Source organism: Apium graveolens, chromosome 11 (assembly GCF_009905375.1).
Source record: "Apium graveolens cultivar Ventura chromosome 11, ASM990537v1, whole genome shotgun sequence".
NCBI lineage: Eukaryota > Viridiplantae > Streptophyta > Magnoliopsida > Apiales > Apiaceae > Apium > Apium graveolens.
In genome coordinates, this window is record NC_133657.1 from 71,842,683 (window position 1) to 71,869,701 (window position 27,019).

The window sequence follows — 27,019 nt, forward strand, 5'->3', positions numbered from 1 at the left end:
TTAATCAAGGCCATAATATAAAGACCTGAATCGGGGTTAGTCATCTGTAAACCAGACCAGTTGCACTAGGCGTCAACAGCTCGTGAAAGGAATCTAGGTATTATTTGTAGAAGAATTGTTAAGTTGAGGAACGTACTTGGATTGAACATTTATGTGTTAAAGTACGAGAAGAGGTGCGCGGTGTATACAATGAAGCTCAAAGTTTAATTGGTAAATTAAATAAATTTATTTAGTGGACTTTAATATAATATATTTAATAAACTTAAAATGATTTAATTTTATAAACTTTAATGAAGTTTATTTTATAAATCTAAATTAGTTTATTTATATAAGTTATATTTAAGTTAATTTTATAAATTAATTTAGTTACAATTTGAACTTAAAGAAAAGAAAAGAAAAAAAAAGAAAAGAAAAGAAAAAGAAAAAAGAAAAGAAAAGAAAAGAAAGAAAGAAAAGAAAAACAAAAACAAAAGGAAAAAGAAAAGAAAATGAAAACAAAAAAAGGAGAAAAAGAAAAATAAAAGAAATAAACAAAAGAACCAAAAATGTGTACAAGTATTGTTTTGTTGTTTTGTTTTTGTTAAGTTCAATTAAGTACATGTACTATTAGTCCATTCTGGACGCCACACACTTCCTGTCGCCACAGAGCATACCTACTCTCTCCTGTATCTCCTGTCTCCATAGAGATTTTGTTAAGGTTATGTCGCCACATAGTAAAACTAATATCTCCTATACACCTGTCGCCACAGAATCCTCAGCCACACATTTTATTGGATAAAGTCTATGAAATGAATATGTCCTAAGTCCAATCATGTATTAGGATTTAGGAATAACTTCCTATGTAATCTGTTTTGATTTCATTGATATTAATAAAAGACTAGTTTTGTTTTTATTACGGGCTTTATCTATTTAAGTGTTTAAATAAGATATACCATAGTTTAGAGTAAAGCTTTTATGGATTATGATGAGATCATAATAGTGAGACCTAAAAGATGATAACTCTAAACTTAAATAGTTCCTGGTCATATGATTACTAACTGGTAATTAATAATCCGCAAAGATCGGTACATACTATGCTTGCTTCATTTTGAAGGATGTCTGTTCTCATAGACATTTGTGTGGTGACACTATAGCTAGTATGTAGGTGCTTATTATAGAATAAGTTCACTGAACATGACTCGCACAGCTGAACAACTGATAGAGTTCACTCACGTGTCAGCAGTTGTTCACATAGTGATAGTTGTACAAGTATCCTTAGACTTGAGGTCTTCATAGTCATCTTGTGTACACTGAACTATACTTTGGTTTAGTTCTTAGTCTCCAGGGACAATTATTAGGGCTCTACTGGGTATAGGAATTTGTACACGAAGATAGTATATGATCAATAAAGGATCTACCCCTTCCAGTGAAGAAAGCGAATGTTCAAGGCTGATCCACTTATGCTAGTTCAGGAATCTCTGGCCAGAGTGAATGAAATTAGAAAGGAGTTTCTAATTTACATAGAACTGAGCATAGTAAATGGGAAAGCAAATGATTAAATTAGATAGTCTTGACACGAGATCCATGCCTTGTATTTAATCAGGACATTATAGGGTAGATGGAGTTTATTGTACGGTAACTATTCACTGAATAGGTTCTTGGTATTCTAAGCAGTGAATTCATATTATCCGGATAGTCGCCATATGCTGAGAAGTATCCCTCACGATGTAGAATAAATGAGATTAATTAATTAATCATATTTAATAAATTAGAAAATTTATATAAATAATGATAAAATAGTTTTATTATTATTTATTTCTACTACCGGCTTAATATTGAACCTACAGGGTCACACCATAAAAAGAGAATGATTTAATGGTGGAGGAATTAATTAATAATGGCTAATAATTATTTATTTGTGAAATAAATAATTAATTGGCAAATTTAATAATTGATTAAATGAGATTTAATTGATTATAAATTAATTAAGAAAAGTTCTTAATATTATTAATTAAGGATTTAAGTTTTTGGAAATTAAATCAAGAGAGAGAATTATTTCTAAAGTGTTTAGAAAAAGGATTAATAATTAAAAGGTGTTTTAATTATTAATGAGAATAATAAATGGGATAATAATAATAATAATATTTATGAGAAAATTTCAGCTGAAAATTTTGCCTATAAATATACTATTATAAACCCTATTTTTATTCGAACCCCAATTTTTAGAAAAAACCTAATTCTCTCCACCTCCTCCTCCTCCTTAACGTCGTTTTCTTGGTGGATACCGGTGGAGTGCTTCACGTTTGAGGAGCAGCTGCTAAAGATCTCCGATCGTTGCTTTTGGATCGCATATTAGAGGCTAGTAATCGATCCATATGTTTTTACCACGATTTATATGCTTTTATTTAGATTTTGTATGTGTAAAAGTGTTTTACCATGCCTCCGCTGCGATTAAAATCCAACATTGGTATCAGAGTATAGGTTGTATGCATATAGATATGTGGTAAAAATTTCAGAATTTTATGTGCTTGTATGAATTAATTATGATTTTTACAAGTTATATCATGGATTAATTTTGTCTGATGAGAAATCGTTTCTCAGAATAATTTTGAATGTTGATCTGGGTTCTACAAGCGTTGTAGATCGTCTGGGTATTTTTCTTATATTTTTATGATGTATAGATTTTTTATTATGAATTTTTGAAGTTGTTGCAATTAAATTCGTAATTAAATAAGTATATATATGTATATTCAGTTGTATATATATATCTGCTATATATCTGTGGTTGTTTATGCTGCTGCATGGAAAGATAGATAAGCAAAGCAAAGTTACAGAGTACAGTCAGGCGGCGGCGACTGTCACAGAGGGGAAGGACCGCGCGTCGACCACGCGCAAGTGGGGCTCACGCGCTGGCGTGCCACGCGCGGGGTAGACACGCGCTGGTGACATCATGCTGATGTCATGCTGACGTCATCAGATGACGTCATGCTGACGTCATCAGATGACATCATGCTAACGTCAGCATAGGGGTTAGGGCACGTGGAGCGCGTGGAGCGCGTGTGGCGCGTGGGGCGCGTGGAGGAAAGTCAGACACGCGCTGTCAGGCGCGTGTGCGCGTGGCCGCGCGTGGGGAAGCTTCTTTTGGCACGCGAGGGCACGTGGAAGCTCAGAATTGGGTGATTTTGGTGCCGTTGGATTCGTCTTTTCGAGACGCTTCTAATTGTATATTATATGATATTGTTTCGAACTGTTTATAGCTGACATAAGTGTTTTTAAGCTATTTTTGACCGTTTGAATTGCTTTTAAGTGCTTCATGTGATACATAGAGATGTATATTGCTTAGAATAATATACTAGATGATGTAACATGCTTACCTTGATGTTTATTCATGTTTATATATGTGATATATGCTTAGTTTATCATGCGATGATAGATTTAGGTGAACTTAAATGAACATAAGGCGTTTGTTAGACAACTGATAGGGATACATAAATTATGATTAAATACTGCATTAATTGTACAAGCTGTGGGCTGCTAGGCCCAATAAAAAGATATATGATACTCAGACCAGAAAGGTTAAGCCTGATGGACCAGATCAGGCCTGATGGAATAAAAAAGGCCCAAAAGCCCTAATTATTAATTAATTTCGTAATTAATTAATAAGGGAAAAATCAGCTATTGAGAAGAGTCCCGATAAGGATATAAATCCTTATAGATTAGCCTCAAGGGGACCTAAAAGGATAAGGAATCAGCTTCCTACTTCCTAGGACTCCTAAGTCTATCCTAATTCAGCGGCTTGTCCACCAAGTCTCCTATACCAAGTCCAATTCAAGGACTCCCATATCTATATAAGGGGCCTCACCCCACAAATCAGAACTACATTTTTTGGCTTGATTCTCTAATTCACAGAGATACGTAGGCATCTCGTAAAGGCAGAATTAAGCTACGATACACGAGAGCAGCCATTAAAGGCCTTGAGCTCCCGAATCTTAGTAATAAATACAGCAATTATATATACTAGTTTTAATCCATAACATTTGGCGCCGTCTGTGGGAAACAACAACAACCATGGCGAGAACACGGAGAACAATTGGAGCTCTAGAGGAAGGAACACCACCAGAGACAACCCAGGTGATTTCATCAACCGTGGAGGTTCCTCCCCATTCAACTTATGCATCTACTCAGGAGGAAGCCCAGACAGGGGCAACTCAACCCCAACTACAAGGGACAACTCCCCCGATTATTCAAGGTACGAATCCTCAAGTTCAACAAGTACATATACCTGTGAATTCTCGACCCGTCGGGTATGAATATTCAACTGTTGTTACTACTAACCCCCCTTATGGGATGCCCCTTCGGCCTGAGGTTGGAGGAAGCGGATATGCTGGGCGAGGCGAAGCACGAGGGCAGTCACCCCCCTATATACGAGGTTTGGGTCCTATCCCTGAGGATCGAGAATTTTCTGGTCCTTACACTGAGAGAGACTCCGAATCTTCGGATGATGAAGTGGCCCCGAGAAGGAGGCGTCCTGGAAAAGAGCCAATGGCCGATGGAAGGCAACGCCCCCAAAGCACCCCAGGGGCGAATCCCCAAGAAGTGCAGGAAAGGATCAGGGCTCATGAGGCTGAAATCCAAAGGCTGAGGCGTGATTTGGAGGCTCACCAGGCCACCAGACCCCACATACCTCCTAGGGGGAGAAATCCTCCTCCTATCATAGACCTGGATGGTCCGGTAAGAAGAAGGGCTGCTGTCCCAAGAACTGATCCAAGCAATCTCCTTCCCCTTGGAGATCCTGATTATCCAACTCCACCCTTCACAGAAGAGATAATGAATGCTCATATCTCAAGGAAATTCAAGATGCCCACTAACAAAGCCTATGATGGCACGGGAGACCCCGCTAATCATGTTAGGACATTCTCTAATGCACTGCTGCTGCAACCCGTGAATGATGCTATAAAGTGTCGGGCCTTCCCTCAAACCCTGTCGGGTATGGCTCAAAGATGGTACAGTCGCCTGCCCCCAAATTCTATTGGATCGTTCAGAGAATTAAGTCAAGCTTTTATTAAGCAATTCATCAGTGGAAGAGTCCATGAGAAAAGTTCAGCATCTCTTATGAGTCTTGTGCAGGGAGCTAAGGAATCCTTGCGGGATTACCTGAATCGTTTTACAAAGGAGGCTTTAAAAGTCCCAGACCTTGATGATAAGGTAGCCATGATAGCACTGCAACAAGGAACTAGGGATGAGTTTTTCAAGATGTCCTTGGCCAAACGTCCCCCTGAAAACATGTTGCAACTCCAAGAGAGGGCAGGGAAGTATATCAAGGTTGAAGAAAGTATGAGGAAGACCGTAGTAAGTAATGAGCCCACTGGAGGCAAGAAGCGAAAAACTGATCTGGAGTATATCGCTAAGGACAAATATCCTAGAACCGAACAAAACCCTGATTCAACCCCCAAGAAGGGAGGACCTGGGCAAAAGTTCACTGAATACGCTAAGCTGAGTGCTCCTAGAAGTCAGATTTTGATGGAGATTGAGAAAGATAGAGATATTCGCTGGCCTAAGCCCTTGAAGGCTGATCCCACCAAGCTAGATAAGAGCAAGTATTGCAGGTTTCACAAGGATGTTGGCCATGACACCGATGAGTGTAGGCAATTGAAAGATGAAATTGAGTTTTTGATTCGAAAAGGAAGGTTGAACAAGTATACTGGAGATGGAGGGGACAGAAATAATAATGGAAGGAAGAACTTTGAAGATCGTAGGAGGGACCAAGACGATCAGGGGCGGAATCCCCAACCTAGAGGGCCGGTTATAAATGCAATTTTTGGAGGACCACGACGCCCTCGAGGGCATGTGATAAACACGATCTTTGGAGGACCAACTGCTGCTGGATTGTCCAAAAATTCCAGAAAGGCATATACTAGGGAGGTTATGCATATTGTTGGAGAACCCCCGAAGAGGGCCAGAACAGAAGTAACATTGGCTTTTAATGATTCTGACCTAGAGGGCGTGAAGTTTCCCCATGACGACCCGCTGGTCATAACACCGATAATAGGAAATAGCCCGGTTAAGAGGGTCCTTGTGGATAATGGTACTTCTGTGGATATCTTGCTCCACGACACCTTTCTAAGAATGGGGTATAACGACTCCCAGTTGACACCAACCGACATGCCGATATATGGATTTGCTGGAGTAGAATGTCCTGTGGAAGGGATAATCAAATTGCCAACCACCATAGGTACGGAACCAAGGCAAGCAACGCATATGCTGGATTTCGTGGTGGTAAAGGCTAGTTCAACTTATAATGCTATCATGGGGAGAACAGGGATACATGCCTTCAAGGCAGTCCCCTCTTCCTACCATTCAGTCATGAAGTTTCCCACCCGAAATGGGATTGGAGAAGAGAGAGGAGATCAAAAAATGGCTAGAAGCTGTTATGTGGCCTCTTTGAGGGCAGATGGAGCCGGGGGGCAGGTTCTTCCTATTGAAGATATGGATGTTCGAGAAAATGATGAGAATAGAGGAAGGCCAGCAGAAGAATTGGTTTCGGTTCCTTTAGACCCCGAGAATCCTGAGAGGATGACTTTCATTGGAGCCACATTAGAGGAGCCTCTTAGAGGGAAGTTAGTGAAATTTTTACAAGAAAATAGTGATGTGTTTGCATGGTCAGCAGCTGATATGCCAGGCATAGACCCGGAGTTAATTACTCACAAGCTAAACGTGGATCCAAGCCGGAAGACAGTGGAACAAAAGAAAAGAAATTTTGCCCCAGAAAGACAAGAGGCTATAAAACATGAAGTAGAAAAGCTCTTAGAGGCTGGTTTCATTGAGGAGATTCAATTTCCGGAGTGGTTAGCAAACCCTGTAATGGTGAAGAAGGCTAATGGAAAGTGGAGGATGTGTATAGACTTCACTGATCTGAATGATACATGCCCCAAAGACTGTTTCCCGCTGCCTAGAATTGATACTTTGATTGATGCCACTGCTGGACATGAGATGCTGAGTTTCATGGATGGATTTAGCGGATACAACCAGATCAAAATGCATAAGGATGACATTCCAAAGGTATCATTTATCACTGACTTTGGTGTTTATTGTTATCTTGTTATGGTGTTTGGTCTCAAGAATGCAGGAGCCACCTATCAAAGATTGGTGAATAGAATTTTTAAGGATCTTATTGGTAAGACTATGGAAGTCTATGTTGATGACATGTTAGTCAAGAGTCTAGTAAAGACTGATCATATAGCCCATTTAAGGGAAGCTTTTGAGGTCCTGAGATACCACAAGATGATGTTGAATCCTACGAAGTGTGCTTTCGGAGTAGGATCTGGAAAGTTCTTGGGACTGATGGTCTCAAAGAGGGGAATTGAGGCTAACCCGGATAAAATAAAGGCGATCCTGGACATGGAACCACCAAAAACTGTAAAGGATGTTCAGAAGCTTACAGGAAGGGTTGCTGCGCTAGGACGATTCATCTCCAAGTCGGGGGACAAGTGTTTGTCATTCTTCAAGTCGCTAAAGAGCATCAAAGACTTTGTATGGAGTGAGGAAAACCAGAAGGCATTTGAAGAGTTAAAGAAGTATATGGCCCAGGCCCCGTTGTTGGCCAAGCCAGTTCTAAATGAAGTTTTATTCTTGTACTTGGCTGTTTCAGAGAGCGCCTTGAGCGCGGTGTTGGTTAAGGAGGAACTGAAAGTCCAGAAACCCGTATACTATGTCAGCAAAATTCTGCATGGTGCTGAGTTGAATTATTCAGCTATTGAGAAATTCGCTTTAGCCTTGGTAATGGCTTCGAGAAAACTGCGTCCTTATTTTCAGGCTCACCAGATTGAGGTGCTAACAAATCAGCCCCTGAGAAATATCATCCACAGTCCCAAGGCAAGTGGGAGATTGATTAAGTGGGCAATAGAGCTGGGAGAGTTCGATCTCAAGTATAAGCCACGTACGGCAATAAAAGCCCAGGCACTAGCTGACTTCGTGGTGGAGTGTACTATACCCAACCAAGAAGTCGGGGGGCAGGAAGAAGATGCCATACCTCAAGACAAGAGAGTCGATAATGGGGGCAAAGAGAAGGATGAGAAAGAATATTGGGTTCTCTATTTTGATGGAGCATCAAAAACAAACTCCAGTGGAGCAGGGTTGGTTTTGCAAAGCCCTGATGGGTTCTTGATTGAGTATGCTATGAAGCTAGACTTTCCAACCACAAATAATGAGGCAGAATATGAAGCTCTGATAGCTGGCCTTGGTCTAGCTGGGACACTTAATGTCAAAAACTTAAAGGTCCGTGGAGACTCAAAGCTGATCATATCCCAGGTAAAGGGAGAATTTGAGGCGAGGGATGATACGATGGCTAAATATGTTCGCCTAGTAAGGGCTGTGATGACCCAATTTAATGAATGTCATGTTGAACACATTCCAAGGGAAGAAAATGCTAAAGCAGATGCGCTATCAAAGTTTGCTTCATCTGAGATTGAAGAAAGTTCAGGAAGTGTCTACTTCCGTGTTTTGAAGACACGAAGCATAGATGTTAAGCTTGTGGCTCCCGTAGGCCTGGGGGCGTCATGGATCGATCCCATTAAGGCTCACATTCAAACTGGATGGTTGCCAAGCGATGCAACTGAAGCACGAAAGTTAACTGTTCGAGCACTAAGGTACTCTTTGATAGATGGGATTCTGTATAAAAGATCTTTCGTGGTTCCTTACTTGAGGTGTCTCAGGCCCAATGAGGCACGCTTGGCTCTTGAGGAAGTGCATGAAGGTATTTGTGGACAACACTTGGGGGGCAGGGCCTTAGCTCATAGGATAACCCGTTTAGGCTTTTATTGGCCAAAAATGATGGCTGATTCCAAACAATATGTAAAGAAGTGTGATCTCTGTCAGAAGCATACACCAATTGTTAGACAACCCCCCGAGATGCTGACCTCTATCAACTCGCCTATTCCCTTTGCTATGTGGGGGATGGATATTCTAGGGCCTTTTCCTATGGCCACGGCACAAAGGAAGTTTCTGATTGTAGCCATTGATTATTTCACCAAGTGGATTGAAGCCAAACCCTTGGCCAAAATCACAACTAAGCAGGTTGCACAGTTCCTGTGGGAAAACATTATGTGCCGATATGGAATTCCCCGTATCCTCGTCACTGACAATGGAACACAATTCAACAACGAGGAATTCAAGAAGTATTGTGAAGAAAATGAAATTGAGTTACGGTTCACCTCTGTGGCTCACCCACAAGCTAATGGGCAAGCAGAAGTAGCAAATCGAATAATCCTGGATGGATTAAAGAAAAGGATCGAGAAGTCAAGAAATAATTGGGTGGATGAGATACTTCCCATATTATGGGCCTATAGGACTACCTGTAGAGTTACGACAGGAGCAACTTCCTTCATGTTGGCATATGGGGCAGAAGTAGTAGTTCCAGTAGAGATATCACATTCCTCTCCAAGGATTCAGGCTTTCAATGCAGAAGAAAATGAGGAAGGGCAGAGGTTAGCCCTGGATCTGATCGATGAAGTGCGAGATACGACACATGCAAAGATAGTAGAATATCAGAAAAAGGCTTCATTCTACTACAATCTAAGGGTTAAAGAAAGGTTTTTTAAACAAGGCGATCTAGTCTTGAGGAAGATAGAAACATCTGGTGTAGGACAAAAAGGGAAGCTTGCCCCGAATTGGGAAGGGCCGTACAGAGTCAAGAGTGTTCAAGGTAGAGGAACCTACAAGCTAGAGACTATGGATGGTTTTGAAGTCCCGAGAACTTGGCATGCACAAAACCTGAAGGTTTACTATGTGTAGGGCAGCTGGATACGATTCTCACTCGTCAGGATGGCGAGTAGGTTGAAAAGCACCTTGAAGCTTTGCTTGCTTAGGATTTATATGTTTTAGTTTTATTACGAAGTTTATTATTACTTGTGTAAGGGACGAATCCCAGACAATTTTACGAAATTCATGAGTTCTTCAAAGTATGTTTGTGGCCTAACAAATAAAAATCAAATGCATGGATGCAAGCATAGAAGGTGATAAATGAAATAGATCTGATAGATGTTACAAAAGTTCGATAAATAAAGTCTCGAAAATAGAAAAAAAAACAAGCCACGCAGGGCTGAAAAAGCTCTAAGGAGCTGAAGTACCCTCGGCATCCATATCATCGTCCTCTCCACTCTCGCTGGATGTCTCTGTCGTCTCGGAGGAGGAGGAAGAGTTGTCGTCCTCAGCAGGTCTGGAAGAAGACTCGGGAGGAGGAAGGAGTGGATCCTGAGGAACATGGTCCGAGACAACTACTCGGGTACGAAACCTCTGTAGCAAAGTCTCGTCATCAGGGCAGATATAGTCCGCCGGGTTAATATCAGGACAAGCCTCGTTCACGGTCCCAAGGGCCGTGTCCCAACCAGTCCTAAAAAACCCGGGAAAGACTGAATCATCCCTAATCCTCATGGATTGGGCAAACTCCTCCGAGTCCAGATAGTTGTCTATAGCTTTATCCTTCTCCGCCCGAAGCACCACCAGCTCGGCGTTAGACTCTCCGAGTTCTTCCTCCCTGCGCTTGAGCTTTTTCTCCAGGGTAGCATACTTCTTCTGTTGCCTCCTGAGGGCATTATCGGCCTTATCAGAAGCCCGCTTCCATGATTCGGCTTGCCTCACAGCGCCTTGAAAGTAGGCGTTAGACTGAAACAAAGCAACTAACAAAGTATAAAGCAAGAAAATGCTACAAGAACGAAAGATAAATTTAAAAGAGAGAAGGCATACCGAAGCCAGAGATTGGGCTCCCATGAGCTTAATCCTCTCAAGGTCAGGGGTGGCCACCACATCAGTAAAGTCCTTTGGAGTCACGCTATGGTAGGACCAATCCCAAGCATGTTTCGTGGAACCAACCACGGTGTCCCCTCGGCGGAATCCCCAGAGAGGCTGGAAGGCGCCTGTGGCAGTAGCAGTAGGGGCAGCAGCAGTGATAGGAGCACTATGGCCCCCAACTCCTTCAGTTGAAGCCTCCCCCATAGGCTCTTTCTGCTTTCTCAAGAAGATAGGCTCTGTCGCCTTTCCCCGGGTGTCAAGGCCTGCGAGCCGAGATTTCTTCATCCTAGCAGTCTCTTCAACCAGAGGAACATTGTCCTCGTTAATCTCTTTGGCAGCTGCGAAACAAAGCAAAAGACAAAATGAGTGATGTTAATAATGCATGAAATAAAATAAATTTGAGAAGGGAAGAAAAATACCCTGTTGAGAAACAGAGGATAGTCCCACGTGAATCAGGGAGAACTCCTCTAAGAGAGTCCAGCTGGTGGTAGTGCCATCATCCTGAGTAAGCCCATTATAGACAATAGTTTCTTCAGGAGTTAGGTGAATGGATTTGAGGCTACCATCACTGACCTTCCCGAAGGAAGATCAAAAAAGTGTGCCCCAGTCACCATTCTCCCAACGAAACCCAACGAAACTATTCCTCCAATTTTGATTATTATCAGGAATAGAGGCGCTGTTAAAGATATGTTTGCTTTTGGGCCTTTGCTTGACATAGACCCAGCCACAGATACTGGAAGAACTATTATAACACTGAAAGACCTTCCTAAAAACAGCTACAGAAAGAGGAAAGCCCTCCCTAAGACAGCAGACCATAAAACATAGAATGTTCCTCCAGGCGTTTGGAGGAAGCTGACACGGGTTGATTTGTAAATCAGCCAAAAGATGAGGAATAAAAGGGTGAAAAGGAAACCTAAGCCCAGCATTAAGGACATCTGTGTAAATGAAGAGAGTGTCGGGTCTCCAGTGGCAAGTACGGTCGCCACCAGAGACTGGAACTAATCTAAGAGGAGGAAGGACGTTATATCGAGCATTTAGTTTATTAAAATCTATGTTGTGCCAAGTATTACAATGATTAAAAGAATCGAGATGTGCAGTGGAGGGATATTCATCCCCCCTAGTGTTAATCATATCGATTAAAGACATGTACGAAGAACGGATCTCGATATCCTTACCTCGTTTTGAAGCCGAGGCAATCTTCGCCGCTCTCTCGGAATTCTTGTCAGCCATTAGTAAAGCCTAGAAAACCTGAAAGTCTTGAAGGGAGGAGTGGCCAAAAAACTAAAGGAAGAGAAGAGGGAGAAATTTGTAGGATGAGTGGAGAAGTGAAATGAGAGGTGTGAGGAATCACACTCTCATCCCACCCTTTTATAGCCAAGAAGAAGGGGATTTGGGCCTCAAAAAGCCCATATGGGCCCAAAAAATGGAAGGATCTGGAATGTTCCAGATTATTTTAGAAAAATCTTAGAAGAATATGGAAAAATCTGGAATGATGTGGAAAATTCCAGAATATTCTGGAAGTCAGGCTTAATAGTTAAAGCCCAACCCAAGTTTGAATGGGCTTTGGATATTAAAGCATGATAAAGACCCAGTCCAAGAAAGCCCAGAAAGAGGGCCCAATTAGTTAAAAATACAAAACCCAGTTGAAATGGGCCCAAGTTATAAACCAAAAAAAGGGAATGGCCCAAAAGAATACAGCCCAGATTTAAGGGCCCAAATCCAAATTACAGAAATATATGCAAGAAATTAATATATTTAAAACCAATTCGACGAAAATGCCAGGATAAATCCTGGTCGAAATACTGGAGGTCGAATAGGCTTCGACCAGGGATAAAATGATAGCTAATTCGGTCAAGAAACAAATTCATTCGACCAGAATGCCAGGATAAATCCTGGTCAAAATACTGGAGGTCGAAATTGCTTCGATCAGGGCTCAAAATGGTGGCTAATTCGGTCAAGGCAAGGAATTCTGACCCAAAATCCTGACTGAAAATTCCCTGCTCGAAAAAAAAAAAAAAAATCCTGATCGAAATTCGACCAGGATTCCTGATCGAAAGCATCCTGCCCGAAACCCTGTCGACCAGGGCAATCTGAAGGTTAATTCGACCAGGATCCTGGTCGAATGGATTCCTGATCGAAATCTGCATAAAAAAAAGAGAAAAGAGAAAAGGAAGAAAAAAGAAAAAAAAGGGAGGGAAAAATTCCTGGAAAATTACAGAAAAATAAGGAAATTCTTTAAATAATTTCTGAAAAATACTAATATTTTCAGAAAATTAGGGAAAAATCCAGAAAATTGAGGATAAATCCCAGAAAATTAGGGAAAATCCCAGAAAATTAGGGTAAATCCCAGAAAATTAGGGAAAATCCCAGAAAATTAGGGAAAAATCCAGAAAATTGAGGATAAATCCCAGAAAATTAGGGAAAAATCCAGAAAATTAGGGAAAATCCCAGAAAATTAGGGAAAATCCCAGAAAATTAGGGAAAAATCCCGGAAATAAGGGAAAAATTCCTGAAAATTAAGATAATTCCTGAATAAAAGGAAAAATTCATTATGTGTAGGTCGCTCCATACTTTACGGAAAAACGAAACCCTGTAAAGGAACGAATAGACTTAACTTCTGCGAAACCTAATCAATGTTTCCCAAAAGTTGGGGGGCAAATGATAGGGATAAATAAATTATGATTAAATACTGCATTAATTGTACAAGCTGTGGGCTGCTGATAAGTGGCATTTTATACCACTTAGAACGTCTTAAAATGGCTTAAATTGGTGTCTTGAAATCAAGTATTTTGTGTATTTGATGCGTTTTTCTAGTGTTTATGCATTTCAGGGTATTAGTTGCATTTCAGAGGAGGAATCATCAAGAATAAGCCTTGGCATGTGTTCACCATTGCGAGAGGAAAAGAACGGGCAGATTACGGCGAAGAAACGGAGCAAACCTGGAAATTTTCCAGTAGGGTCCTGCGCGCCCGCACAGCAATGCTGAGCGGCCGCGCAGCAGCCTTGCGCGCCCGCGCAGAAATTCTGAGCGGCCGCGCAGGGTCGGGGAAAATAATATATTGTTTTAGACTTCTACTTCTGTTTGGCTTCCAACTTCTATGTAATCTGAGTTTTATGGGACTATTATATAAGTAGATTTGAGACGTTTTTCACAGAGTATTAAGAGGGGATTATGTTTTAGATTGTGTTTTGCAAGAAGCGAAGGAGATAAGGAAGAAGACCGATTTAGCACACAGCAACGAAGAGGAAGCATATATTCTTGTGATTCTTGTTTCGTTGTAACGTTGGATGCTAGTTTTCTTGCTTTGACTTATTTACTCTTGTGACGTACTCTGTTTTAATATAATTAGTTTAGTTGTTATTTTCTTGTGTTCGTTTATCATGATTTCATATGAACCCATGATGGCGATAAGTTCTATTATGGGCTAATCGTGATCATGGGGTTGCAACGGATTTACTATGGAATTTTTTAGTTAATTGTTTAATACTTTAGTGTGTGATGATTGCATGATATCTAGTATTAGTTGTGCGTATTCGTCTTATGTGCGTCGCGAACATATAAGATAGGGTGTTAATCTCTTGTGAAGCGACGGTGGATCTTGAGATTTAGAACTTGCCATGCTAGCATAGGTTCATGTACGTTGTGCATGATTAGTGGGTAACTCTAACAGTTTTATTTGCCCTATGTAATCAAAAGGAATAACTTGTGCTTAAATCATTGTGTTGTCAATTTCTGTAGACATATAGGAACTCAACATAATTGATGACTATTCAATTTCTATCTTAATTGTGGATGTTTGGTAGAATGGTATTAGTACAATGAAAGTTGGCTTTTATCAGTTTTGTGTTATTCGATTAATATCATCACTGTCACATGCTAAAGGTAATAACTATGGCTATAGAAGGAAGTAATAATGAAGTTGTGATCTCATGAGTGTTTTATTATTGATAAATTGAAGTGTTAGTTAAGTGGTTAATTAAGTAGTTAATTATAGTTAATATTTAATCAACAATTTTAAGTGTTATTATCTTAACATTGAGAAGTAATCATACATTGGTGAGTGAGTTAAATTAGACAATAAATTAGTCTGAGTCTCTGAGGGAACGAACTAGAAAGTATTCTATATTACTTGCGAACGCGTATACTTGCGTGAATATTAGTGCGTGATTTCGCCCTAACAAGTTTTTGGCGCCGCTGCCGGGGACTCGGCGTATTTGTTTAGTTTATGTACTTACCATCATTGGTCATTAGGACTCAGTGATTAGGACGTAGTAGTTAATTACTCTTTTCGGTTGTGTTTCAGGTACTTTAGCAAACGTTTATGCAAACTTGTTCTCGTGCTCGCAAGAGGACCTTAGATACAGCTGAGGAGAAAGACGAAGTTCTTGATACACCAGAGAAGTTAGATTTTGAGGATTCGGATTCAGGAACTGAGCAGAAAGAACCAGTAAACATGGGAGATCATATTGTTCAAGCTGATCCAGCTCTTATGGATTTTTCTCGGCCTAAAATTGATGACATTCAGTCAAGCATCCTTCATCCGGCTATTCAAGCTAACACCTTTGAAATCAAGCCGGGCACTATTCAGATGGTGCAGAATTCTGTTTCTTTTGGAGGAGCGGCAACTGAAGACCCCAACATGCACATAAGGAATTTTGTCGAGATCTGCAGCACTTTTAAGTATAATGGCGTGACTGATGAGGCTATCAAGTTGAGGCTTTTCCCATTCTCACTGAGGGATAAGGCTAAAGACTGGTTACATTCTGAACCAGCTGGGTCAATCACTACATGGCAAGATCTTGCGCAAAAGTTTCTGGTGAAGTTTTATCCAATGGCAAAGACTGCTGCTATGAGGAGTGCTCTTACTCAGTTTGCGCAGCAACCTACAGAATCTATGTGCGAGGCTTGGGAACGCTACAAGGAAATGTTGAGAAAATGTCCACATCATGGAATGCCGGATTGGATGGTAATCACTGGTTTTTATAATGGTTTGGGGGCTCAATCTCGGCCCATGCTCGATGCAGCAGCTGGAGGCGCCTTATGGGCTAAAAGCTATACTGAGGCGTACAATCTTATTGAGACGATGGATGCAAATGAGCATCAAAACCCAACTCAGAGGATGACATCAGGCAAGGTAGCAGGTATTCTGGAAGTTGATGCAGCCACCGCTATTGCAGCCCAGCTCCAAGCGCTATCAATGAAGGTTGATTCTTTGGCTACGTATGGAGTTAATCAAATAGCTATGGTTTGTGAGCTTTGTGCAGGTTCTCATGCTACGGATCAGTGTTCTCTTGTCAACGAATCTGTTCAGTATGTGAATAATTATCAGCGACAACAGCAGCCTGTGCCAACGACCTATCATCCTAACAACAGAAATCATCCAAGTTTCAGCTGGGGAAATAATCAGAATGCTATTCAGCCACCATATCAGCAAGGAGTGAGTAAACAGTTTAACCCACCTGGATTCCAGCAACCACAGCAGTATGCTACAAGACAATCATATCCTCAACAGGGAAGTGCAGCTGCACCTACTAGTGCTGATTTTGAGGAACTTAAGCTATTGTGCAAGAGTCAGGCGGTTTCTATCAAGACCTTGGAAAATCAAATCGGTCAATTAGCCAATGCAGTGCTCAATCGTCAACCTGACACTCTTCCTAGTGACACGGAAGTACCAGGCAGGAAGGAAGCTAAAGAGCAAGTCAAGGCTATTACCTTAAGGTCTGGAAAAGTAGCTGATGCTGAAAAGGCAAAAGAAGTCGAAGCTGAAGTTCGAGATGAAGAATCTAAGCAAAGGGAGAAAGCGGCGGAACCAAGGAAGACTACTGTTGAACACACTCTGCCTGAGGCTAATACAGGGGAGAAACAACTCTATCCTCCACCACCTTTTCCTAAGAGATTGCAGCAACAAAAGCTGGATAGACAGTTCGGGAAGTTTCTGGAGGTGTTCAAGAAACTTCACATCAATATACCTTTCGCTGAGGCTCTGGAACAAATGCCTAGTTATGCGAAGTTTATGAAGACTATTCTTTCAAGGAAGGTGAAACTGGATGACCTTGAAACCGTTGCTCTCACGGAAGAATGCAGTACGGTTCTGCAACAAAAGTTACCACCAAAACTGAAAGATCCAGGAAGCTTCACCATTCCTTGCACCATTGGCAATCTAACTTTTGACAAGTGCCTTTGTGATTTGGGAGCAAGCATTAATCTGATGCCGTTGTCGATCTTTAAAAAGCTGGACCTACCTGATCCAAAACCCACATACATGTCGCTACAATTGGCGGACCGTTCCATTACTTACCCAAGGGGCATAGTTGAGGATGTGCTCGTCAAGGTGGATAAGCTCTTCTTTCCTGCTGATTTTGTTATTCTGGATTTTGAGGAAGATAAAAAGATTCCCATAATCTTGGGGAGGCCTTTCTTGGCGACTGGCCGTACCTTGATAGATGTGCAAAAAGGAGAACTTACTATGCGGGTTCAAGATCAGGATGTGACCTTCAACGTATTCAAGGCAATGAAATTTCCTACAGAAGATGAGGAGTGCTTAAAAGTGGATGTGATTGATTCTGCGGTTACTTCGGAACTCGATCACATGCTAATGTCTGATGCATTGGAAAAGGCCTTAGTGGGGGAATTTGACAGTGATGATGAAGATAGCAACGAGCAATTACAATATCTGAACGCTTCTCCCTGGAAGCAAAAGCTAGATATACCATTTGAATCTCTTGGTACTTCTGACCTCAAGAACGCTGAAGGGAAGCTCAAACCATCAATAGAGGAAGCGCCTACCTTAGAGCTCAAACCATTACCTGAACACTTGAGGTATGCCTTTTTAGGTGATTCATCTACGTTACCTGTTATTATTTCAGCTGACCTTTCAGGTAGTGAGGAAGACAAGCTCTTAAGGATTTTGAGAGAATTCAAATCGACTATAGGATGGACTATAGCAGACATCAAGGGGATAAGTCCCTCATATTATATGCATAAAATTCTGTTAGAGGAAGGTAGTAAGCTAACTGTGGAACATCAGCGAAGACTGAACCCAATCATGAAGGAGGTGGTGAAGAAAGAAATTCTGAAATGGCTAGATGCAGGCATCATTTATCCTATTTCTGACAGCTCGTGGGTGAGCCCTGTACAATGTGTTCCTAAGAAGGGAGGTATCACTGTGGTCGCAAATGAAAAGAATGAGCTCATCCCTGCTCGAACAGTTACAGGATGGAGAGTATGCATGGATTATAGAAAATTGAACAAAGCCACAAGAAAGGATCACTTCCCTCTCCCATTCATTGATCAAATGCTTGACAGATTGGCGGGACATGAGTATTTTTTTCTTCTGGATGGGTATTCCGGGTATAATCAGATTTGTATTGCACCAGAGGATCAGGAAAAGACTACCTTCACTTGTCCATTTGGCACATTTGCTTTTCGTAGAGTTTCGTTTGGGTTATATGGCGCCCCGACCACCTTTCAGAGATGTATGATGGCTATATTCTCTGACATGATTGGAAATAACGTCGAAGTGTTCATGGATGACTTCTCCGTCTTTGGACACTCATATGATGAATGCTTGAATAATCTGCGCGCCGTACTCAAAAGATGCGTGGAAACTAATTTGGTGCTTAATTGGGAGAAATGTCATTTTATGGTGCGTGAAGGCATTATCCTTGGGCATAAGGTCTCTAGCAAAGGTCTGGAGGTGGACAAGGCCAAGGTGGGAGTCATTGAAAATCTTCCCCCACCTAATTCAGTGAAAGGAATCCGTAGTTTTCTCGGTCATGCGGGTTTTTATCGGCGATTCATCAAGGACTTTTCAAAGATATCTAAGCCGTTGTGCAAGTTACTTGAGAAAGATGTGCCTTTCAAATTTGATGATGAACGTTTGGTAGCATTCGAGACTCTCAAGGAGAGTTTGATCACGACACCAGTTATTACAGCACCAGATTGGACAGAACCGTTTGAGATGATGTGTGATGCGAGTGACTATGCGGTAGGTGCAGTTCTGGGACAGCGCAAGAAAAATCTCTTCCATGTGGTCTACTATGCGAGTAAGACTTTAAATGGGGCCCAATTGAACTACACCACTACTGAGAAGGAGCTTTTGGCTATAGTCTTTGGCTTTGAGAAATTTCGATCTTATCTGCTTGGTATGAAAGTGACAGTATTCACTGATCATGCAGCTATTCGCTATCTGGTTTCTAAGAAGGATTCGAAGCCGAGACTCATTCGTTGGGTGCTTTTACTTCAGGAATTTGAGTTAGAGATCAAAGATAGAAAAGGTACCGAGAATCAAGTAGCTGACCATCTCTCTAGGTTGGAGAATCCCGATTCTACTTCACAAGATAGGACATTAATCAATGAATCTTTTTCGGATGAGCAGTTGTTTGCAATTCAGGAGGAAGAACCATGGTTTGCAGATATTGTAAACTATCTTGTCAGCAATATAATGCCTCCCAATTTGACATCCGCGCAAAAGAAGAAGTTTCTGCATGAGGTGAAGTGGTATATGTGGGATGAACCATATTTGTTTAGACAGGGAGCTGACCAGATCATCAGGAGATGTATCCCGTTCTGTGAGACGGAGGGGATATTACGAGACTGCCATTCCACGGTTTATGGTGGACACTATGGAGGTGAGAAAACGGCAGCTCGTATTCTGCAAGCAGGTTTTTTCTGGCCCACCTTGTTCAAGGATGCTCATCAGTTTGTTTTAAGGTGTGATCGTTGCCAAAGAGTGGGAAATTTGTCAAGGAAGGATGAGATGCCATTAAATGTGATGCTTGAAGTCGAGGTCTTTGATGTATGGGGAATCGATTTCATGGGGCCTTTTATCTCATCTTGCAATAATCAGTACATTTTGCTGGCAGTCGATTATGTCTCAAAATGGGTCGAAGTTAAAGCTTTACCGACAAATGATGCAAAGGCAGTGCTAAATTTTCTTCATAAGCAAATTTTCACAAGGTTTGGAACACCTCGGGTAATCATAAGTGATGAAGGATCGCATTTTTGCAACCGTAAGTTCACTTCCATGATGCAGCGTTATAAAGTGAATCATCGAGTAGCTACTGCCTATCATCCGCAAACAAATGGTCAAGCGGAAGTGTCTAACAGAGAGATAAAGCGCATTCTAGAGAAGGTTGTTTGTCCATCAAGGAAGGATTGGTCTTTAAAGCTCGATGAAGCTGTTTGGGCTTACAGAACAGCATACAAAACTCCACTTGGGATGTCACCGTTTCAGTTGGTGTACGGTAAGGGATGTCATCTACCGGCGGAGCTTGAGCATAAGGCCTACTGGGCATTGAAGAAATTGAACCTGGATTTAGATGCAGCTGGTAAGAAAAGAATGCTTCAGCTTAATGAACTTGATGAATTTCGACTTCAAGCGTACGAGAATAACAAAATGTATAAGGAAAAGGTGAAAAGGTGGCACGATAGGAAGCTACATCCTAAGTTATTTGTGCCAGGGCAACAAGTTCTGTTATTCAACTCTCGGCTCCGACTTTTTCCTGGGAAGTTGAAATCAAGGTGGTCTGGACCTTTTATTGTCAAAACTGTGTTTCCACATGGAGCGGTGGAAATTTTTGAGAATGATTCGGACCAAGCATTCAAGGTTAACGATCAGCGGTTGAAGCACTACTATGGGGACATGGCAAACCGAGAGGTGGTTAGTGCCATTTTGTTGACTACGTGAGAAAGGAACGGAACGTCAAGCTAATGACAAAAAAGAAGCGCTGCGTGGGAGGCAACCCATGAATTGTTGTTACAGGAACCCTTAGAAGTTAATAACCTATCCAAAAACACAAAAAAATCAGAAAACAAGGGCTGAAAAAAAAAATTTCCAGAGACCCTCTGCGCGCCCGCGCAGCTATGCTGAGCGGCCGCGCAGCTTGCTGCGCGCCCGCGCAGAAATGCTGAGCGGCCGCGCAGGGGTCGAGTTCCAGAAATTTTTTTTTACAGTTCAGAAAAAAAAAACAAAAACAAAAACACAAAAACCCATTACAGCCCATAAACCCACGAATTCTTTTCCCATTACCCCATAATTTTATTCCTCAACCCCACTCCTAATCTAATTTAACCTACTCCACACCCTATATATACATACACCTATCCTACATATCTCCCACAACTTCCTACACTTAAACCCTCTCATAAACATCAAAAATCAGTTCTTACACACTTTTATTCACAAATCAATGGCACCCAAGAGAGCACGCACTATTGACAGCAGCAGCACAGTTCCTACTGCTGATTCATCAAGGGGTACTGCTGCGAGGCCTCGGTTAACTGACAGAGCCGCGGAGGAGGAGTACACTAGGCTGTTGGGGAAGCCGATTCTGAAGGAGAGGGGGTTTTTACCATCAGGGAGGGATGGTGAGTTGTTGCCCATGATTGCAGAGAAGGGGTGGATAGTTTTTTGTGAGTCACCCGAAGCAGTACCGATGAGTGTTGTTCGCGAGTTCTACGCGAACGCGAAGGCTGAAAAGAATGGATTTTCTGTAGTTCGGGGGCTGACGGTTGATTATCATCCTGCGGCGATTCGCCGAGTGATTGGACAGCGAGAGAGGAAGCCCGAGGAGGAGAACTGGAATGAAAAGACTGCTGAGGATTTTGACTTGGATTTGATTTGTGCGACTCTCTGTCGACCGGGCACAGTTTGGAACCACAGTCCAGCCAATAATGAGTATCGTCACTTTCCGGCGATCGCCATGAACAGGTATGCCCGTGCATGGAACGCATTTATATGTGCTAATATTTTGCCTTCTTCACATGCACACGAGGTCACAGTTGAGAGAGCACAGTTGTTGTGGGGAATTCTGAATGAGGAATACTATGTGGACCTTGGTGAGTTTATCTACCAAGGAATTCTGAAGTTTTTGAGGGGAGCAAAGCATATGAACATCCCTTATGCATCCACGGTTACAAAGCTATGCCGTGCAGTAGGAGTGAACTGGCCGGCTCATGAGCAGTTGCAGTTGCCAGCAGCTCCTATAGATTCTGGCACTCTGAGTGGGATGCAGGAGTGGACCGGTGGTGAGCCTGAGGAGCATGGGCTGGGTTATCATCTTCCAGGAGGGCGTCCAGCACGAGGTGCTACTATGGCCAGGCCAGGGCGTGGTGAGGCTAGTTCTTCGAGAGCTCAGGAGGGTGCTGGGATGGGTGATGCCCAGTATAGGAGGCTTTCACGGCGGATGGATGCCATGTATGAGACGCAGAGGAGGTTTGCTCAGGAGCTCACCCTTGCGTTAGGGACTGCTTTTCGAGGCCTTGGAGCTGATATCCAGTGGCCAGTTTTTGGTGAGGATTCTGCATACCCGCCGCCTGATACTCCACCCACTGAGGGTGATGATGATGATGACTCCGAGTAGGTATACCCTGTGTTCCTTTCTACTACCTTCACTGGGGACAGTGAAGATTTTAAGTTTGAGGGTGGTAGTTAAGGAATATTTTGTGTGTGTCATATAGTTGCATATTCATGATAGTTAGTTCATATAGTTGCATAATTTTTGCCATATAGTTTTTTTATATATAGCTTTATTTGTTGTCATATCATATAGCTCATGCATATACCATGATCCCTTTTGCAATGATTTATCGACTGAATTGTGATATTGATGCGAGTGTAGTGATAGCATTAAAGTGATATTAAGTTGTGTAGGTTGATATGCATGCTAGAAGCACTTGTATTGTCACTAAGTCTTAGAGAATGCTGAAGGACTAGATTGTTGTTATGATCTGATTATTTTCGAGGATAATCTATTTATTATGCTTAGAATTTGATAATAGGTTCTTAGTGGTAAAGGCATGAAAAAGAAAAAAAAATGGAGTAAAAATGGAATTTGTTGCTAGTTGTGGCTAGGCGTCAAATGGCTAGTAGCCGGCTCGCATGTTATGCGAGTAGTCTAGGGTTGAGCAAGATGGAGCGAAACGCACTTGCTCAGAGTTAAAAAAAAAAAAAAATTTGCGTAATTGATCAAGAGTGGGCTCTTTGGTATTCGAGTTATTAAGTTCTTAGGGGACTTTGTGCCTAGTGACCTAAGGCTTTTAGAGTCTGGGATCCGCTAACCTAACGCTCGTTACATGGATACCATTGTATAAGTCTTTTGTGGACCTCACTCATTGCACGGTCAAATAAGCATTTGCGTTGTAAATAAAAAGCACGATTCCGTAGTAAGCTCCAAAGTTGTTGTAGTGTTGTATATCACTTTGTGCCTAGAATTTTTATTCTTTGTATAATCGTAGGATTGCCTTGAGGATAGTCTAGTCATAGTAATTGGTCTAGTTCCGAAGCATATCTGTTAAGCATTTGCACACACCACGTTTCTGGCGGTATGTTCGTTTGCATGAGTTTCTTGATCTTTAGTGTCTAATTGCATTCGTTGAGACGTGAAAATTTGGTTGCTTAATTGTAGTAAGGGGGATCGTTGCATTTTCATATAGATTGCATTCATGCATATTTTTATTTGTTTTTGAGTCTGTGACGCTTGAGGACAAGCATCGATTTAAGTTTGGGGGTGTGATAAGTGGCATTTTATACCACTTAGAACGTCTTAAAATGGCTTAAATTGGTGTCTTGAAATCAAGTATTTTGTGTATTTGATGCGTTTTTCTAGTGTTTATGCATTTCAGGGTATTAGTTGCATTTCGGAGGAGGAATCATCAAGAATAAGCCTTGGCATGTGTTCACCATTGCGAGAGGAAAAGAAAGGGCAGATTACGGCGAAGAAACGGAGCAAACCTGGAAATTTTCCAGTAGGGTCCTGCGCGCCCGCGCAGCAATGCTGAGCGGCCGCGCAGCAGCCTTGCTCGCCCGCGCAGAAATGCTGAGCGGCCGCGCAGGGTCGGGGAAAATAATATATTATTTTAGACTTCTACTTCTGTTTGGCTTCCAACTTCTATGTAATCTGAGTTTTATGGGACTATTATATAAGTAGATTTGAGACGTTTTTCACAGAGTATTAAGAGGGGATTATGTTTTAGATTGTGTTTTGTAAGAAGCGAAGGAGATAAGGAAGAAGACTGATTTAGCACACAGCAACGAAGAGGAAGCATATATTCTTGTGATTCTTGTTTCGTTGTAACGTTGGATGCTAGTTTTCTTGCTTTGACTTATTTACTCTTGTGACGTACTCTGTTTTAATATAATTAGTTTAGTTGTTATTTTCTTGTGTTCGTTTATCATGATTTCATATGAACCCATGATGGCGATAAGTTCTATTATGGGCTAATCGTGATCATGGGGTTGCAACGGATTTACTATGGAATTCTTTAGTTAATTGTTTAATACTTTAGTGTGTGATGATTGCATGATATCTAGTATTGGTTGTGCGTATTCGTCTTATGTGCATCGCGAACATATAAGATAGGGTGTTAATCTCTTGTGAAGCGACGGTGAATCTTGAGATTTAGAACTTGCCATGCTAGCATAGGTTCATGTACGTTATGCATGATTAGTGGGTAACTCTAACAGTTTTATTTGCCCTATGTAATCAAAAGGATTAGCTTGTGCTTAAATCGTTGTGTTGTCAATTTCTGTAGACATATAGGAACTCAACATAATTGATGACTATTCAATTTCTATCTTAATTGTGGATGTTTGGTAGAATGGTATTAGTACAATGAAAGTTGGCTTTTATCAGTTTTGTGTTATTCGATTAATATCATCACTGTCACATGCTAAAGGTAATAACTATGGCTATAGAAGGAAGTAATAATGAAGTTGTGATCTCATGAGTGTTTTATTATTGATAAATTGAAGTGTTAGTTAAGTGGTTAATTAAGTAGTTAATTATAGTTAATATTTAATCAACAATTTTAAGTGTTATTATCTTAACATTGAGAAGTAATCATACATTGGTGAGTGAGTTAAATTAGACAATAAATTAGTCTGAGTCTCTGAGGGAACGAACTAGAAAGTATTCTATATTACTTGCGAACGCGTATACTTGCGTGAATATTAGTGCGTGATTTCGCCCTAACAGCTGCTAGGCCCAATAAAAAGATATATGATACTCAGACCAGAAAGGTTAAGCCTGATGGACCAGATCAGGCCTGATGGAATAAAAAAGGCCCAAAAGCCCTAATTATTAATTAATTTCATAATTAATTAATAAGGGAAAAATCAGCTATTGAGAAGAGTCCCGATAAGGATATAAATCCTTATAGATTAGCCTCAAGGGGACCTAAAAGGATAAGGAATCAGCTTCCTACTTCCTAGGACTCCTAAGTCTATCCTAATTCAGAGGCTTGTCCACCAAGTCTCCTATACCAAGTCCAATTCAAGGACTCCCACATCTATATAAGGGGTCTCACCCCACAAATCAGAACTACATTTTTTGGCTTGATTCTCTAATTCACAGAGATACGTAGGCATCTCGTAAAGGCAGAATTAAGCTACGATACACGAGAGCAGCCATTAAAGGCCTTGAGCTCCCGAATCTTAGTAATAAATACAGCAATTATATATACTAGTTTTAATCCATAACAACAACCTAGTATAGTGAAATTGTTTCATAACCTTAATAATAATATTATGAATACAATCATGAGATTCTTGTGTTTATGAAACATGTAATTGAATATGAATTTTCGATATGAGAGAAAGGATGATTCTGTCAACAACAGATTTCTATCTATAAGAAAGGGTTATTAAGTGACGCCTCTTGACAATGCTCCACCCGATCTGGGAATCATCTGATTATTGATTTGAAATATTTAATTTAAAAGGAAGAATCTCTTTATAATATGATTATGATTGTAACGTAATATAATCCCTCTAAAATTAAATAATATCAAGTAGTAATTGGCCAATGACACAACGGGCTTGTGTCGGTCATAGCCTTCCAACATGATAGAAAAGTAGTTCTTATTTTTGAATCATTGTCGGTTCGTGCTACAGCCGAGGGCTTTGATTTCGAAATAAGAAATACTTGTCTATTACATAGAGATGTGTACATTGAATAAGAATCTAAAGGTCGGTACGTGCCACAGCCGTGGGCCTTTGGGGACTGATTCAATTGTACGGAATGTTGGGTTAGACTTGACTTAGAATATTGAGTTTGTCATGCCACAGCCGTGACTCAATTACTCAAGAGGCTAAAGTTTGATTAGGGAATAACATTAGATGTAATTGACAAGAGTTTTCTGCCTATTAAACATTACATGGCAGTTCGTGCTACAGCCGGGGTTGTGTAATGGAATGTAGGATCCCTATTCCCACTAGCATCATGAATGCTTAATTTTTCACGTAGGGGGTTGAATAAATTAGATAAAGTAGTGGGAGCCACTTATGAATAAAGACGGATTCATATAGTGTTTTAAAATGAAATCGAATATTTGCTAAGTGTTGTTATGTGTTTATCATTTACAGATTTACTTTGTACGTTATGTCTTCTGCACTATCACTCAGGAGCATACTAGATGCTCACAAGTTGACTGGTCCTAATTATGCTGACTGGCTTCGAAACTTGAGAATTGTTCTCAGGATTGAGAAGCTGGAATACGTGATTGATTCACCTAAGCCTACTGAACCTGCTAGCGATGCGCATAATGATGAACATGTTGTGTATCGTAAGTGGATAGATGATGCAAATGTTGCTCAATGCATCATGCTAGCTTCCATGAACATTGAGCTACAGAAGCAACATGAGCATATGGATGCTCACACTATCCTCATGCATCTACAAGAGTTGTATGATGTGGCGGGGAGGACAGCTCGATATGAGATATCGAAGGAGTTGTTCGGTTGTAGGATGTCTGAGGGATCATCTGTGAATGACCATGTACTTAAGATGATCAATTTGATTGAACGACTTGGACAACTTGGTTTTTCCATGGATGGGGAGCTGAGCCAAGACCTGGTCTTGCAATCGCTTCCGAGTTCGTTCTCGCAGTTTGTTGTGAACTTTCACATGAATAAGTTGGATGTCAGCCTGCCTGAACTCCACAACATGTTGAAGACTGCGGAATCGAATTTTCCCCCTAAGAAGAGTTCTGTTCTTCTAATTGGTGAAGGTTCCAATCCTAAGAAAAGGAAGAGGAACCCTTCCAAGAAGAAGATAGTAGGTGAGAAAACGTCGGTTCCACCAAAAGCTGAAGACCCCAAGAGCAAAGTTGTTTACTTTCACTGTAACAAGGTGGGGCACTGGAAGAGGAACTGCAAGGTTTACCTTGCAGAATTGAAGAAGAAGAAGGGTAGTGAGACTACCGCTTCTGATTCAGGTATGTTCATGATAGAAGTGAATATGTCATTAAGTCAAA

At 41.2% G+C, this 27,019-nt stretch overlaps 1 non-coding gene across 1 annotated transcript; it reads right to left on the reverse strand.

Annotated features, from left to right (window-relative positions):
• Positions 1 to 15,611: 15,611 nt before the first annotated feature.
• Positions 15,612 to 15,718, reverse strand: LOC141698859 (small nucleolar RNA R71). Its single transcript, XR_012565358.1, has one exon. It is a non-coding gene; the product is annotated as a small nucleolar RNA R71 (small nucleolar RNA).
• Between the last annotated feature and the right edge of the window lie 11,301 nt (positions 15,719 to 27,019).